The 17,880-nt window shown below is 41.2% G+C and overlaps 1 pseudogene; it reads left to right on the forward strand.

Moving 5' to 3' along the window:
• Positions 1-17,880, forward strand: part of LOC118241459 — a 239,885-nt pseudogene that overhangs the window by 191,745 nt on the left and 30,260 nt on the right.

Raw genomic sequence — 17,880 nt, forward strand, 5'->3', positions numbered from 1 at the left:
AAGCTATACAACAGTGACTGATGGGACTGCTATGAATGGTAGGCTGACGAGTTTACTTAGATGTTTTACTGTAACTTTATCTTAAATTAAACTATCTAGCGAACGTAGACTTTATAAAATAACGTCGTCCCTTAAAGAATGCAGAGATTAATTGCAAGCATTTTTCATTGTGATTTTGGCACAATCTTACATCGAATAGTAATTTAACAGTGTGTTAAATAGGCAGAACATGTAACGTTGGGTCTAGACTGTTAGACTCTCTGTACTGATCGCTATCCTGGTACATATCAATGTTATCATACAGGAGGTGTCAACGTGCTGTGCTCAGGGGCAGGCAGACGAGAAGATCAGTCAGACACAACTCTGTGTTTAGTGTTCTGAAGTGTCTCTCTTCAAATGGATGACATCTGTACAGGAGGGAGCAGCTAACACACGCAGGCTTATATGTCTTAGTTTATACAACAAGTGTGCACTGAGTGGCCATTTGAACTGTAATCAAACAGCTTTGTGTTCAGCACATCTAGATACTTTCTGTAGTGTAAAATTATTTTACACTCATAAATACATGTATAACAAGCAGGTTAATTGGTTTTATTCAAATCAAGTAAATTGTTTGATTAAAAAAAGCAAAATAACCATAACAGTTCACATGAAGAAATTAACTTAACGAATAAACTTCACAATTTTACTGAGTACATTCAATATCTAAGTAAGGAAGTGTTAAATACAGTTATTAAATTATTTAATAAATTTAGCACTATTATGTCCCTTCAGGTTTTCTCAAGTTTCTTGTCAAAAATGTCTAAGAAAGTGAGAGAGGCTTGTGTGGTGGTGATGGAAGAACTCAGAAGAAGGAAAGGAGGATGCAGACAGTTCACTGTCATAGATGAGAGTAACTTCAGGCATAGAAGAAATGCAGGTGCATCTTTTATGTGGGTATAGAATTTTGTATAGTCTTAATAATGTATAATGGACATACAAGTCTTCATGCTTCATACCTTTAATTCTTTCATCTTGTTAATAGTTCTTAATTAATGTAATAATGCTTTACTTTTTATGTTACACGGTATGGAAGAGGACGGATGGCCGGGCGTTGTGGAGGAGGCAGTGGCTCTCTGGGATGCTGGGTGAAAATGCTGTCCACACTAAACAAAGACAGCCAGTTCTTCACCTAGTTCAGAGAAGGTCCAGAAGGGAACTAGTGCCACTTCATTCAGCATGTAAGGAGGCGATCCACAATCCTCAGTGGTGAGTGATGTGTCTACCAGTAGGCTCTGTCTCAGCTTGGCTATAGACATTACACAGTTAACCACAGTATATCATACATGGATGCTCCTACAGGGGCTCACACGCAGAATATAAGGAGGGCCTGGAGAACATACAAGGAAACTGTTTGGAGGTTTAGAAGCAACTGGACAGAGGAGCTGTTAAAGGATCACTGGACAGTAATAGAAATGTATGAACGTCTAGCAAAAAAACACAATAATGGCCCTCTAGGACGATTCATTCATGATCTTGGAAAACTCCATGAATGAGAACTCCTACTATGCATATTTATTAACAAGCACATTAGTCTGAAGACATCAAGTCTTTTTTTTAATGTGTGTTTTATAAATTATTACCAAGTCATTTATACATTTCTTAACAGACAACTTAAAATAAGTTTATTTGAAAGTGTGTTGTTTATAAATGGCCTACAGACATTTATAGATATTCGTGTATATTAAATAGTTTTCACCTTAGCGGCTGTAAAATGCTACAGATAATTTCTATATGACAAGTAATTTAGAAACTACAGCTGCTGTTTGTTACTGTTTAACAAATAATTTGTATGACTAAACTTTTTAATTATTTTAACAGGTTCACAAAGACTCTTAGGAGCCAGGATTAGTAAAGCTGTCATTTTAATAATATATTAACTAATGGTACATATCCTCTGAATTCCTGAATTGGTCACCATTAATTCTGAAATTGTTACCTACATATTTACATTAACATTTAAGGTGTTTAGCAGACTCTCTTATCCAGAGTGACTGTTGTGCATAACACAATAGCATATTTCATAAATGCAATTAAAACTTTTTTATTTTTTAATAAGTTTTAATAAGTGCAAAACTAATGTTCAGGTAAGTGCATCTTCAGTCGGCGTATTAAGACAGTGAGGGACTCTGGTGTTCAGACAACAAGAGAAACTTCACCACCTGCAGGGCTACAACAAGGAGTCTTGATGCTTGTCTTCCAGGCCTCTTAAAGGATGGAGGTTAAGCAGGTTGCACCTGAAGTTCAATGAGTTCTAGGTACAGGTTGGGTTTCACCATTGTAAGGCTCGTGACATGACAGCAACTGGTTATGGCTACAGCAAAGTTTTACACGAGTGGACAGAGTTACCAGGGCATTTTTATATCTTATAAAGTGTAGGCAAGAAAACCTGTAGACTGTGAATATTACAGCAGGACATGTACAGTCCCAAGATGCCTCAAAGACATGTAGACTGTGAATATTACAGCAGGACATGTCCTCAAAGACAATGCCCACACAGAGGGTTTATTGTAAAACATGTTAAAAGAAGGCAAGAGGTAAGGAAACATCTCTTGTTATTCTAGGAAAAACGACCTGCCACCTAAAGCCCCTGGAGCCCCAACTCCAAACCCTACACACAGTAACCTAACAACATTCTGAACATTTACTTTAACTAAATGCAGTTCCATTGTTCCTGCACGTATGCAATGGCACAATTCATTATCTAATAAAGAATAGCACTTAAAAACCCAATTAAGCATAACATCTGACTTCCTGATCTGTTCATGATCAGATAATTATGAAGTGAGAGCTTAGATACATCTTATAAATGATTACTAATATATTAATTCATGATGAATAACACTAACTCATTAGTTCATGATTAGTTCATTATGAATTACAAACATATAAATGCTCTATAAACTATCGTTATTATAAAGTGTGAGCCTTAAATGCTTCATGCCCTCTCCATTCCCTCTTCTCTGACCTGTCTCCCAGATGGAGGGACGAACTAACACTCTTGCTTTCTTCAAACATAGACTGGACTCATTTATTTGTGGAGTATTTTAAGATTATTTGTTTGTACATTATTTAAAGAGTACTTATTTGTGGAGTATTTAAGAATATTTATTTATGGACTATTTTAAGAGCATTTATTTGTAGAGTATTTTAATCCTGCACATATGGAAATATCATTGCAATGGTCCACTAGTAAAGACACACGGATACACTCCTAGTGGATACAGAAAAAAAGGTATTTATTGGCTCTCAGTAGTCCAGTGCAAACAAAAAGCCATATCCAATAAAAAACAAACAAAAATATTCAAAAAAAGGAAAATGCAGTATTTACAAGTATTTACAAGTTCAAGGGGAAAAAATCCAGCAATCCTAAATTCTCCAACATCAATCAACTTCAAAACACAACTCTAGTGAATTTTCCCTTAGAAACATATATAAGGAAACATCACCACAGGAAATTATGTGACATCACTTCCTTTCTTTGGGAAGGAAAATTCCCCATAAAAGTCCCCTTCAACACAGGCTACAGTTTCTTTTCACTCTAAAACAACATGGAAGCTTCTCCACAAAAGTAATCACAGGTAAGTTAATTTTTCTCTTTATCTACTTTGTTTTACCTACTTAGTTAAAATAAACAAACTTTCCTGGCAAGATAAACATTAAACTTAAACTCCAGAAACAAAATTATAAGAACAATATTTAATCTCAAATATTTACAGTACCTTTCTCTAATGAGTGTGGGGAATCATACGTGACATCCCTCCGCCCAACACAAAACAACCCATGTTGAGTTTCATGATAAAGTCCTCAGGAACGGCTGTGGAAAAAACTGTACTGATACATTGGTCTGGACTCAACTCATGTATCACTCATTCAGGAATCTGAAATTGGCCTTGTGCTCTGCTCTAGCACTTGGCCTACCAAATTATAATCTGACCTTCCACCTTTACGTTTCTGAAAACAGCTCCACAGCCATGGGTGTCCTGGCCCAGGAGCATGGTGGCAGTTATCGCCCTGTGGCCTACCTTTCCAAACCTTTTGATTCGGTCGTTCAAGGCATGCCGGCCTGCTTACACGCCGTGGCTGCCTCTGCCCTGCTGGTCACTGACGTAGAGAAATTGGCACTGTCTCATCCAATGGTTCTTCACACTTCACATCAAGTTATTACTATTCTGAATAACATTCAAACACAGCACATGACAGCACAGCAACGTTCAGGCCTTGAGGCCATCCTCTGTGCCACTCGGAACTTAACCATTAAATCACACATGACCCTGCGCTCACCTGCTAGTCTGTTACAATCATTTTTGACATCGCTAAATCATTCTGCTGACTCTGTGCCCCATGACTGCATGGAGGTTATCCATGACTCCTCTAGCATGCGTTCTGAACTTTCTAGCACGCTGCTGGAAGGCGGCTATCACATTTTTGTAGATGGCTCATTTTTTAAACCGTCTGACTCTGAAATTGTCTGAGGTTATTCTGTCTGATTTCTGCGTAACCTCATTTGGGAGGCTCACTCTCTCCTTTACAGGTCTTCTCAAGCAGCTGAACTAATGGCATTGACCAGGGCCTGCCATCTATTCCAGGATCAGTTTGTCACCATATACACTGATTCCTGTTATGCGTTTGGGGTTGTTCATGACTTGGGTAAGATTTGGCACTCCAGGAGGTTCCGCAGCTCAGACGGTAAACTCATATCTAATCCAGGACTAGTCTCTGCACGTTTGTCTGCATGTACACTACCAGCTCGGCTAGCTATTGCAAAGGTCAAGGGTCATGACACAACCTCTGAATCTGACCACAAGGTGGTCAGCAGTGTTGTGAGATCAGAATGATGCCCAGTGCCACCACCAAATTGTCACCATTTGAGGTAATTTATGGTAGACTATTTACAACCCCATGTGCCAGAGGTAACCCAGGTGTTTCTTTTTGAGGTAACATGGACGTGATCCTAGTTGACTACACCAAAATGTTGATTGAGAAATTGAACAGTCCTCAGGCACCCATCACAACGTTTCTGCTACACATTTGACTCCTGCAGATTAGATGACAAACAGTTGCAGATATTCTTTTTAGCATTATTACCTCAAAGTTTGAGAGTGGCGGGAGTGTAGCTCAGTGCTAGAGTGCATACTTTGCATGTCAGAGGTCCTTGGTTCCATACTCAGCACCTCCAGCCTAGTTGACTGATCTTTAGAACAACTGCATGTGCTTTAGAATTTAGATATATCCCCTCTAGAAGGGGTTCATTTTGGAAGCATATACAGCTGTGCTTTAAGCTGATGCTATCGATAGTGCATGATCAGCTTCCAATGACAGTTACTCATGAGTCAGAAGGCTGTCAATATTTTAGTAACTTCCAACCCTTTCAAGGCTTTTCTACTGTCAGACTTAAGGTGCAAACTCATGCATTGTTAAAGACCAGTTCATGACTTGCTTCTAAGGCATGATGGCCAAGTGGCAAGGTGTTAGTTTTGTAAACCAAAGCCCACAGTTTCAATCCCTGTTTTTGCCTTTCAGAAGATTGTATTCATCTGAGAGCTTCAACTTTGTTCATGGAAGCCAGACAAAGATGTGCTGAGGGTAAACATGTTTCTCCAAATCTCAGGCTCTTTTCTTTCTTGTCTTCCCCTCATGCTCTCTCCTTAGGGAAATAGTTCAGGGACACATACTCTTGTGTCATAAGTATCTGGCGAAAAGCCTTTATACAACATCCACCACCCTCCTAGCTCACCGCATGCAGTAAAACACACACCACTTTGAGCCGCTCTCCTCCAGTCGTATATCCTTCTTTGTTTATTTGTCGTGAATGCCACCATAGCTTCAACGACTGGTGCAGTTGATCCAGTTTGGGTTAAAGATGATGGGTGTATCACATGAGCTTCATAAACCAGATGTTTCGACTCAAACAAACTGCACCTTGTTTAGTCCATTAATAAAACAAGATGTGGTCTTGACTGCATGGGCCTTAAAGTCTTGCCATGGTCCTCGTTTGAGAACGGAGGTCCATACAGAGATCCATAATAGCTGATGCTTTGTGGATAATTCCTGCCAGACTACTGGCTAGTGGAGTTGATGACAGATCTCACACTGGAGCTCTGCATTTGGGACAGAGACAGTCAGGGCAGTCTGCAATGTATCATTACAGTACACTGGAAAATAGAGAGCTTAGATCAGTGTAGGGGTGAATAGAGGGCTTAGATCAGTGTAGGGGTGAATAGAGGGCTTAGATCAATGTATAGAGGGGTGAATAGAGGGCTTAGATCAGTGTATAGAGGGGTGAATAGAGGGCTTAGATCAGTGTATAGAGGGGTGAATAGAGGGCTTAGATCAGTGTATAGAGGGGTGAATAGAGGGCTTAGATCAGTGTATAGAGGGGTGAATAGAGGGCTTAGATCAGTGTAGGGGTGAATAGAGGGCTTAGATCAGTGTACTGGTGAATAGAGCGCTTAGATCAGTGTACTGGTGAATAGACGGCTTAGATCAGTGTAGGGGTGAATAGAGGGCTTAGATCAGTGTAGGGGTGAATAGAGGCCTTAGATCAGTGTACTGTGTGACACTCGTCTGTCCTCTGTAACAGCTGACCCTGATGCTTGGATTGGCTGGAATGGCCAAGTACTCTCTCAGTCAGCCAGGTGGGGTGGAAGGGCAGGGGGCAGGGCAGGGGCCAGAGGCCACAAGGTACAGGTGGAGAACAGGAGGTGCAGGTGGTGGAGGGCAGTGTTACCGAAGGCCAGCATGCAAGAATGAGAGTGAGAGAATGTGACATTGAGAGAGACAGATAGAGAGAGAGAATGTGAGAGTGTGTGTGTGTGTGTGTGTGTGTGTGAGCGGGAGGGAGAGAGAGTGAGAGAAAAAACACAAACACACACACACCTGATAGTTAGGCAGATAGACATGACAGAAGAGTGAAAGGTTCATTCAGCCAATGCGAATGTTCTGCGTTCAATACTTAATTAAATCTATTTATTAACAATTTACTATTTGCCATACAGTAGACAGCTCTGCCTTGAGATCTGAAGTAAATTTATTTTTTATTTAATATAGAATGTAACGTGAAAAATAAATTCTGGTTTTAAAAAATTTCTCTTTTCTACCACTGTCAGTGTTACAACACTACCACCTGTTAGTAGATCGACTCTGGTTTTGTAGATTAATTCCTTTGTCACTTTATCAGATGCCTAAATGACAGAAAAAATACATATACCCTCTGACAGCAGGTGAGAGTAAACAAGCAATGTTAACACAAACAACTCCACCAACAAACAAATATGTACAAGACAAGCCTTATAGGAGCAAAGAAACACAGAGGACCAAGGAGTGGAACTGATCGAGATGAAAATACATTTTTCAGGATTCGCTAAATTGCAGCTGTACCTAGAACAGCTTTATTGTTTTAGGATGGTTTGCACAGTTGCACATAAACACACATAGACACCAACACAGAAACACATATATACACACACACACACACATATACACGTAAGCACACACAAACAAACCCACATACGCATGCACACACTATAACGTTCCATACCTGAGTGTGTCCAGTCTACAGTGGAGATCCTCCAGTCTAGCAGAGAGCAGCTTCACTCCTGACTCTCCTGGGTGGTTGTACATCAGGTCCAGTTCTTTCAGGTGAGGGGGGTTTGACCTCAGAGCTGAAGCCAGAGAAGAACAGCCTTCCTCTGTGACCAAACAACCAGACAGTCTGCAGAAAGGAGGGAAACAGGTAGAGAGACATAAAGTGAGATGCATTTCCAGACCAGCCTGCATGGGGCAGCTAGAGAGGCTGGTAACTGTAGTGGGAGGTTCCTACACTCTCATCTCCAAGATGGCGTCCTCCATGGCAGATGGCTTTGTTCATTCTTCTCCAGATCGTTGCTGTCTGTTTATTTTATCTCTTATTTTTATTCAGCCCTTCAGAACTCTAGTGCACTATTAACCTACATCAGAAGAACCCTAAAGCTGGACTTACACTGTGATTTCAGTGGTCTTATAAGACTGTTACATGTCAGACTGTATGAGATGATGCCAGTAAAATCTTGGCAGAATTCTACATCTGGCTGTGATAACAGGAGTAATAACACTGTCACATTTCTGGACCTGTGAATCAGAGAAAGCTGTTTAATGACATTTTTAATATAGAGACAGGACCAGTGACAATGCAGAGATAAAGTCTAAGAATCCAAAGCGATGCATACTTATATATGTGTGGGTATGTTTTAATATGCCATTAAAACAGGTATAAACAACAGTCCTTTAATCTAGGAGTCTTTTCTTTAGCAAGAAGGTGATTCCTGCTCTATTAGTAGAGAAATTGAATTCTAGCACAAAGATGTGGCCAAATTATTATTCCCAGTGAATTTCACTAGAAAGCTCATCTTATTTTTAGATACAAGAAGAATATTTATTGACTATAACAAATCTCTCCTGAGTAACTCCAGTTTATAGTGTGAACTCTTCAGTCCAGCAGAGAGCTGCTCCACTCCTGAATTGTTCAGGTCATTGTTACTTAGGTCCAGTTCCCTCAGGAGGGAGTTTGGCAGTTGCAAAGCTGATGCCAAATTTTCACAAGTGTTTTCCCCCAAGATTACAGGTAGCTATACTGCACGTAGACACAACAGACATTACAATATACCCTACAGTAGATACAACAAATATTTCAATATACTCTACAGCAGATACAACAGACATAACAATATAGTCTACAGTAGATACAACAAATATTATAATGTAGCCTATAGTAGATACAACAGACATTACAATATACTCTACAGTAGATACAACAGACATTACAATATACCCTAGAGTAGATACAACAGATATCACAACATACTCCATAGTATATAGTATAGTGGAATTGTTTTGTCATTATGGGAAATTTCTGAGAAATAGATATCCAAAATCAGCATATTGTAAATGAGTACATGAATTCACCTAAATGTATTATGATTTTAATAGGGGTTTATGAAAAAATAATACAGTGAAATTTGTCCAAACTTACTGTGCTGATAGCCAAGGTACACTACACCAAGGTCATTATGGAAAATTGCTGAGAAATAGATATCCAAATTCAGTTTAAGTTTCAAGTTTCAAGTTTGGTTTATTCGTCACATATATAGTCATACACAGTATAACTCGCAGTGAAATGGTGGAGAGTGCTCTGTCCAAACTGAGGAAAAGAAAACAGGGGTGTATAGAGAACTATAGATATTCTCTATATGTGAAATATATATATATATATGCAAGATAAATATATATATTTTATGTATGTACAAAATATATTAATGTATGTACAATATATGTATATTATGATTATATACACAATGTACAATGTATATGGTTGTGTATATATGTACACAATCTACAGAATGTACAGATCCATTTCGTATATAATAACATATCTACAGTTGTTGTGTAACAAGGTAATTGAATATAAATATATATATATATATATATACATACATACATACATACATATACATAGATATATATACAGTTATATATATAAAGTTATGTTACATGGTGGTGGTGGTCCTCACAGTTTATCAGTTTCCCTGATTCAGGGCCCGAATGGCCTGTGGGAAGAAGCTCCTCTTCAGCCTCTCTGTCTTGGTCTTCAGGGAGTGAAAGCGCCTCTCTGACCTCAACAGAGAGGAGTCTATTGTTGGGATGGGTGGGGTCCTTCACAATTCTCCTGGCCTTGGTCTGGCACCGCTTGTAGTAGATGGTCTGCAGGTCAGGAAGTTCCGTGTGAGTGATGCGTTCTGCTGAACGCACTACCCTTTGGAGTGCTTATCTGTCCTGCTTGGTGTTATTCCCAAACCAGACTGTGATGTTCCCCGTGAGGATGCTCTCGATAGTGCAGGTGTAGATGTTCCGTAGTACTTTGGAGGGCAGTCTGAAGTCTCTTAGGCATCTGAGGTGGTAAAGACGCTGACGAGCCTTCTTTGCCAGGGAGTTGGTATGGCGGGACCAGGACAGGTCCTGCGAGATGTGAACACCAAGGTACCTGAAACTATCTACTCTCTCCACCGTGGTTCCACTGATCCTCACAGGTTGGTAGTGCCGCTCCTGCTTCTTGCTGCAATCCACGATCAGCTCCTTTGTCTTACTGACGTTTAGGAGGAGATTATTTTCCTGGCACCAGTTTTCCAGGTGTTTAATCTCCTACAGGTAGGCCCTCTCATTGTTGTCCGAGATCAGACCCATGACAACGGTGTCGTTAGCAAACTTGACAATGATGGTGGAGCTGGAAGTGGCTGTGCAGTCGTAGGTGTACAGTGAGTAGAGCAGGGGGCTTAGGACACAACCCTGAGGAGCTCCAGTGCTGAGGGTGGATGAGGCGCAGTTGCCCACCCATACTGATTGTGTTCTGTCTGTTAGGAAGTTGGAGATCCAGTCGCACAGGGATGTATACAGTCCTAGATCCCCCAACTTAGTAGTGAGTAGGGAGGGGATGATAGTGTTAAATGCTGAACTGTAGTCGACAAATAGCATTTTAACATAATTTCCCCTCCCTTCGTCCAGGTGAGTCAGTGTAGTGTGGAGCAGATGTACAATTGCATCATCAGTGGAGCGGTTGTGGCGGTATGTAAACTGCAGTGGGTCCATGGAGGCTGGCAGTGAAGATGTGATGAAGTGCTTTGAAAAGCTAGTCAGAGACTTCATCATGACTGATGTGAGGGCGACAGGGCGGTAGTCATTGAGGTCGGAGGGTCGAGGTTTCTTCGGGATGGGACGATGGTGGACCGCTTGAAGCTGGACGGGACGATACCGAGCGTCAGGGAGAGATTGAAGATGTCGGTGAATACCGGGGCTAGCTGATCTGGGCAGGCTTTGAGGACCCTCCCACAGATACCATCTGGTCCCATCGCCTTCCTGGTATTCACCCTTTTAAACACTCTCCTCACGTCACTCTCCGTGATGATGAGAGGGCGATGTTCTATGGTGGGCCCCGCGCATGTGCCATTTGCTGTGCCGATAGTGCCATTTGGACCAGCGCTGTTAGCATTAGTGCTGTTAGCACTAGCGGCGTTAGCATTGGCGCTGTTAGCATTGGCGCTGTTAGATGTAGCCTCGAAGCGAGCGAAGAATGTATTCAGCTCGTTAGCCAGAGACTCATCCGCACTCATCAGTCCGGAGGGTGGGCTCCTGTTGTCCGTGATCGTCCGTAGTCCCTGCCACAGGGATCTAGAGCCACTCTGCTGGAACTGTGTCTCTAGTTTCTTCCCGTAGTGCCGCTTCGCCTCCCTCACCAGCCTCCGTATGCTGCAGACTTGTACTCGTCCATGTTCCCGCTGATGATCCCTGCATTATAGGCAGCAGTGCGAGGTTTCAGAGCCTTGCGGATGGTTCTGTCCACCTAGGGCTTCTGGTTGGAAAACTTCTTGATGGTGATTCTTGGGATCGTGTCGTCAACCAGTTTCCCAATAAACCCCACTACTGCCTCCGTAAACTCGCTGACATCATCAGTGCTGCGCCGGAACATGTCCCAGTCTGCGACATCCAGAGCGTCCTGCAGAGCGGCCACCGATTGGTCTGTCCAGCGCGCGACCTCCCTTTGAACCGGAGCTTCCCGTTTCAGCCTTTGTTTATATTTTGGTATGAGGAAGATGGCGGCGTGGTCCGACTTACCAAATGGGGGATGAGCTAGTGCCTTGTAACTGTCCTTGTATGGGGTGTAGCAGTGGTCTAGTGTCCTATTTCCCCTGGTGGGGAAGGTTACGTGCTGGTAAAGGTTGGGCACTGCACGCTTAAGGTTAGCGCTTTTGAAATCCCCAACCACAATAAGTGCAGCGTCCCGGTGCTGTGTCTGAAACTGTGTGAGAGCCTCATTAAGTTCACACAGTGCAGTGTCCATGTTAGCCTGAGGTGGGATGTACACGGTGTTCATGATGACCGAAGTGAACTCCCGGGGAAGGTAGAAAGGACGAAGCTTGAGGGCGAGCAGCTCCAGGTTGGGTGAGCAGGAGCGGGTGAGAGTAACAACATTGGCATTGTTACACCAGCTGTTGTTTACCATCACACACACTCCGCCGCCTCTCGACTTCCCCGAATCTGCCGACCTGTCCATGCGGTGAACCGAGAAGAACTCAGCCGGCTGGATAGCGTGGTTTGGTACCACTGGGTTCAGCCACGACTCGGTGAAGCAGAGGAGATTGCAGTCCCGAATGTCCCTCTGGAACTTTATCCTGGCCCAGAGGTCATCGAGCTTGTTATCCAGAGACTGGACGTTGGCTAGCAGAATGCTAGGTAAGGGAGCTCGGTGTGCCCGAGCCCTCAGCCTGTTCCTGACGCCGGCTCGCTTCCCTCGAGGCCTTTTCCTCGCGCCGCGTCTTTTGTTTTCCCTCAGGATCTCCGTCGGCCATCTTGGGTCCGGGGTTACAGACGGTTTGAGGTGAGTGCTATGTAGATTAAGAGAAATAAGGGCGTCTCTGCTGTATGATACGCGCCGTGGTGTGTAGAGAAGGGCTGCGGAGAAATCAGGGGTAGCGGGAAGAGCAAAAAAAGTGCCAGGTGTGGACGGAGCAGTCATGACGGCAGCCGACCTCACCGGCGCCATCTTGGAACTTTATACAAAATTAGTGCATTATTTCGCCTAAAGGTAGTTTGACTTTAATATGGATTTATGAAGACATTGTACGGTGAAATGTGTCCAAACTTACTGTGCTAATAGTCAAGGGCTCCTACTCACATGTGGTAGTGGAACTGTTTTTACATTATGTTAAAATTCAGAAAAATATGTAATCATACTTTCTCTGAATTAAATGGGCATGTAAGCATCATTACAAATACAAAGACTTCAATATAGATTTATTAAAAACTGGTGCAGTAGAATCTTTTCAAACTTGATCTGATGATATCCAAGGGCCACCACTCAATTGGCAGTGGAATATTTCAGCCCTGGAGTTCCCCTGCCCTGCACATTTGCCACATTTCACTAGTGATTGCCCCCGTTTCAGCTGGCAGTCAAGATCTAGAATAAACCTCTGAGAAGCATGATGTAGAAAAAGCAGTTTCCACAATGCTTATTAAGCTGTGTAAATATATTACCAATTGTGTTTAATCTAATTATGCAATTAAACTAGTTCAATCAAGTAAACTGTATTTTGTACTTTTAAATGTAGTAAACGGGCATGTCCATCAAATCTCTTAAAAATACTTACGTTTGTTTCTTTTATCTTGGGGAGCGTTCGAATGCGGTGAGCAGCGAAATACCGTAAAATCGCGAATATAGGCGCATCAGATATTAAAAGCGTGGATGACTTGACCGTGGTTGTAACCTAGTGACCACTGGTAACCTAGTAACCACCTGTAACCTAATAAGCACGTTTGAATGTGTTTAAACTGATGTAGGGGACCTGACTGATTAATACACACCTGTACTTCATGAACACCAGATGTTATAAATCACATCCCCATCAAATCTCCCGTCACCCTCAACCTCCTGTGCTCAACTACGTGAAGCTCCAACCGCATTTCTCCAAAAGACTTTAGCTTGATTGTCGCAACGACAACACTTCCAATCTTGTGTATTGACGGTTTGGTCAAATTGTTGAGATTGCTAGCTGGTTAAATATCTGTACTGAACAGTAAACACACTAAACAAATCAACAGTTAGATTTTCTTTGCTAACATTAGCTAGTTAGCTTTTATCCATGAATGACGATCAGAGATTCAGTGAAAAACTGAATAAATAAGATTTCAAACAGTAGTCATATTGGTCCTGATCTAAACAGTGTGAGCTCTGGTTTACTGGCTGGCAAATAATTTTAGCACAAAATGTCCAGTTGAGGTCTGCAGAACATATTTATTGGAGGGACAGATGGGACCAGTGAACACCTTGGGGTGACACACTAAAATGATCTTACAGCACAGAGGAATTTCAGGGTACACAAGTTAATACAGTGGTAAAACCACTATTATAGTGTATAATAAACTACATACTGTTTAATTCCTTATCAGATTATGACATTCACATGAGGTCAGTCAGGGAATCATTAATTAACCCATAAGATTACAATTTGAATGAATCATCACCAATAAATCAAGGGTGTGGGTTACATAAACATAAATATTATTTCCTGAGAAAGGTTTCATTTCTGTCCAGCACTTAATATTTTATATCACTTACAAGTATCTTCAGTTCTTTGATTCATCCCCTCAAAAAAGGTTGTATTTCAAGATTCCAAAAATTCTACATGTGATTATAATTCTATGTGTGGTTATATTTCTACATTTGGTTATAATTCTACATGTAGTTATATTTCTGTGTGTGGTTATAATTCTCTGTGTATCTGAATTATGTAGCATCAAATGATGAATTATGGGTGCAGAAATATCTGATCTAAAGTTCTGATGTAATTACAAAACACCACATATGCTATGCACCACACACACACACACACACTTCACTCCTTCTCTCCTACTAATCTCATGATTACTGATTACTGTGTCTTGTTTTGTCTTTGTCTTTCTTTCTCTCTTGTAATTAAGTCCACAAGTACACTCGTCCAGTGCTGAACATTGTTCCGCACTACAGGTGACCAAAAATGCAGCTTGTGGACAAAATACCAAAGCGCCTAGTTGAAGCAGCATTGTAATAAATACACCTGTACACGTGGACAAGGACTCATTGGTGTCTCCTCTTTACAATGTTATATTTCTCTTCTAGACTTGAATATCTGCCCATGCATCACAAATGTAACTCTTTGTCTCCACAGTGTGGTCACTTAATGAAATGCAGTGAGGTTTCAACAGAAAACTATATTTAGAAATATTTAAAGAAGAGAGCTTTATAATATAATATAAAAGTGTAAATTTCCTTGCATTGCCTTGCCTGGCAATGTTTGTTTAAATACTGTACTATAAGGAAGTTGACACTGACCTTTTTAAAATGGCTCTTTATTTACATTCAAAAATAGTCACAGAAACTCACCTGAGAATCTCCAGTTTACAGTGTGAACTCTTCAGTCCAGCACAGAGCTGCTCTACTCCTGAATTCTGCAGATCATTATTATTCATCTCCAGCTCTCTGTGAGTTTTCTGTTTGTATAACTGATGTGAGGGATTTGCAAGACTCTTCAGTGAGACCACAGCCAGATAGTCTGTAAATGAGTAAATACAGTAAATAATGTAGTTCAGTCAGAGGATGAGGAATTAAAAGATCTGAACTGCTAATAAAAATTTAAAGAAGAGCTTGAAAGGTCTGGAACACACTGATACATTTTCAGCCTTTTAATTTTACAAACACAGCAACATTTCAACACTATTGTGTCTTCATCAAAGACAAAGTGGACAAAGACATGACAAATAACATTCATTAGAAACCTAAGACAGGTGACCAAATAATGGATGGTTGGTTCATAAGTCAGTGAATGGCAGTTACCATAATCAGAGTCCAAATATCAAAATATCCCACCCCCAACACCATAACAGAACAACATAGATCTCATTCAGGGTTTCACAAATACAAATACACTAATATACAAACAGAAAATATTGTTGGAAGACACGCAGAGTAGTGATTATGGAGGAATAATCACTGTAGTATTTATTATGGAGAAATAAACACTGCAGTAGTGACTGGAGCAATGAACATTGCAGTATTGATTATAGAGGAATGACCCTTGCAGTAGTGAATATTAGTGTATGAACACTGCAGTAGTAATGATGGTGGGATGAACACTGCAGTATTGATTATGGAGGAATGGACAGAATGCAGAGAGCAGAATCTTTTACTAGTGTTTACATTCCTTTGCTCACACTGAGTCACTGATCATGAAACATTCTCCTCTGCCTTTGCTTTTCCCAGTGAGGTCCTGAGTTCTGTCTGTGTGGTGCACCGAGAATCCTGGAGGCTTAATAGCTGAGTCAGGATCCCCATCAGTCAGTCAGGTGTGTGTGAGGCAGACCCCATCAGTCAGTCAGGTGTGAGAGGCAGACCCCATCAGTCAGTTAAGTGTGTGTGAGGCAACTCTCTCATGTCTGCTGTTGACATGAAATGTGTCCCTGGAGTTTGTCCTTCATGGACTGTATGTGTGCAGTAAAATACTGGGGAGAAGAGGATGGTTCACATGTTTCAGTTGGATCAGAACTGACTCACTTCTCCTGCACTGCTTGTGTGAGGACTCAAGGACATCTGACTTTTTGTACAAAAGAACTGATACGGTCAGTTTCACTACTGTGCTTACATGCATTTGAGTAGAGCCAAATACTAACACTTTCTGAAATTCAAGAAAAAACTTTCAACTGTTAACTCAAATTACGCTGACGATATGATTTGTAAAGAAAAGCATTGTATTAAACTTGAGAGAAATACAAAAAAACAATCATTTTCACTAGTGGTCTGAGATATTGTTGCCACTGTATGTGAGCAACAGCAGTAACCTGTTACAGTTTTACGTGAGTGACAGTAGTAACAGCATTAGCTTCTGGGAGACTCACTGCATGTTACACTGATCGCACAGAGCTGTGAACGTCACTGCATGTTACACTGATCGCACAGAGCTGTGAACGTCACTGCATGTTACACTGATCGCACAGAGCTGTGAACGTCACTGCATGCTACACTGATCGCACAGAGCTGTGAACGTCACTGCATGCTACACTGATCATTTTACATTTATGGCATTTAGCTGACGCTTTTATCCAAAGCATCTTACAAGTCTGACTGAGTACAACTTGAGCAACTGAGGGTTAAGGGCCTTGCTCAAGGGCCTAGCAGTGGCGGGGCTTGAACCAGCAACCTTCTAATTAAAAGTCAAGTACACACAGAGCTGAAGGTGCATTACTGGAATCAGTTGCTGTTAATGATGTTAGTTTATTAGTTTACGCCTAAAACTTATTTACAACTAAATTATGACAAATTGCTTTGGTAAAATATTTAAACAATGAAAATGTTTCAGATGAAGTCATATTAAGACCTACACCTTTACATAGTGTTTCAGATGTAGTCATATTAACACCTACACCTTTAAAATGTGCCCAATCATCATCATCTGCTCTAAAGAAAACCTGTGATAAAGTTTGAAAACTGCCATCAGTGTGAAATATATATAGTGTGTGTGTTTGTGTGTACACATTGGTCATGCTCATCCTTGTACACTTTTCTCTGTATTGGTCAGTATTGATTGAACTGTAATGTTGGTCAGAAAGCTGAACTGAACCCTTTTGTATGTTACACTGTGTGGTGTGTGTGCATGCATGCGTGTGTGTGTGTGTGTGCGTGTGCGCATGTACACACTGATAGTTCGTACTTGAACACTTCTGTATGTTACACTGCAGCACATTTTCTCTGCTTGTATAACTAAGAGTGTGAACTATAAACAAACACTGTTGGCCACTGTTTTAAATGTAGGACCATTCTCAATACACAGGCACACAACTACCCATGACATCAAATATCATTTAACCATCATTAATACATTTAGACTAATGAATCACTGGACAGTGTTACTACATTCTAATGTTCCACAACTTTATGGAGCCTTCAATCACCTACATGTGCTTTAATGTAGGATCTCTCTATCCTTCTCTCTCTAATGTTCTCTCTCACTTTCCGTTTCATTTTTCATAGAAGACCTTTTGAGTCAAGCACATGCAGTGCTACACCCACTGTTCATCTCTAAATGAAAATACTCACATGGCTTTTCTGGATGCTTTGACCACTGGCAGTAGTCTCAGTAGACAGTCCTCTGATGAGTCATATTTCCTCAGGTCAAACTCATCCAGGTCCTCTTCTGAGTTCAGCAACACAAACACCAGAGCTGACCACTGAGCAGGAGACAGTCTGGCTCTATGACGGTTAGCTCCTCTGTTCAGGTATGTTTG

This window comes from Electrophorus electricus, chromosome 5 (assembly GCF_013358815.1).
Source record: "Electrophorus electricus isolate fEleEle1 chromosome 5, fEleEle1.pri, whole genome shotgun sequence".
In the NCBI taxonomy this organism is placed as follows: Eukaryota; Metazoa; Chordata; class Actinopteri; order Gymnotiformes; family Gymnotidae; genus Electrophorus; species Electrophorus electricus.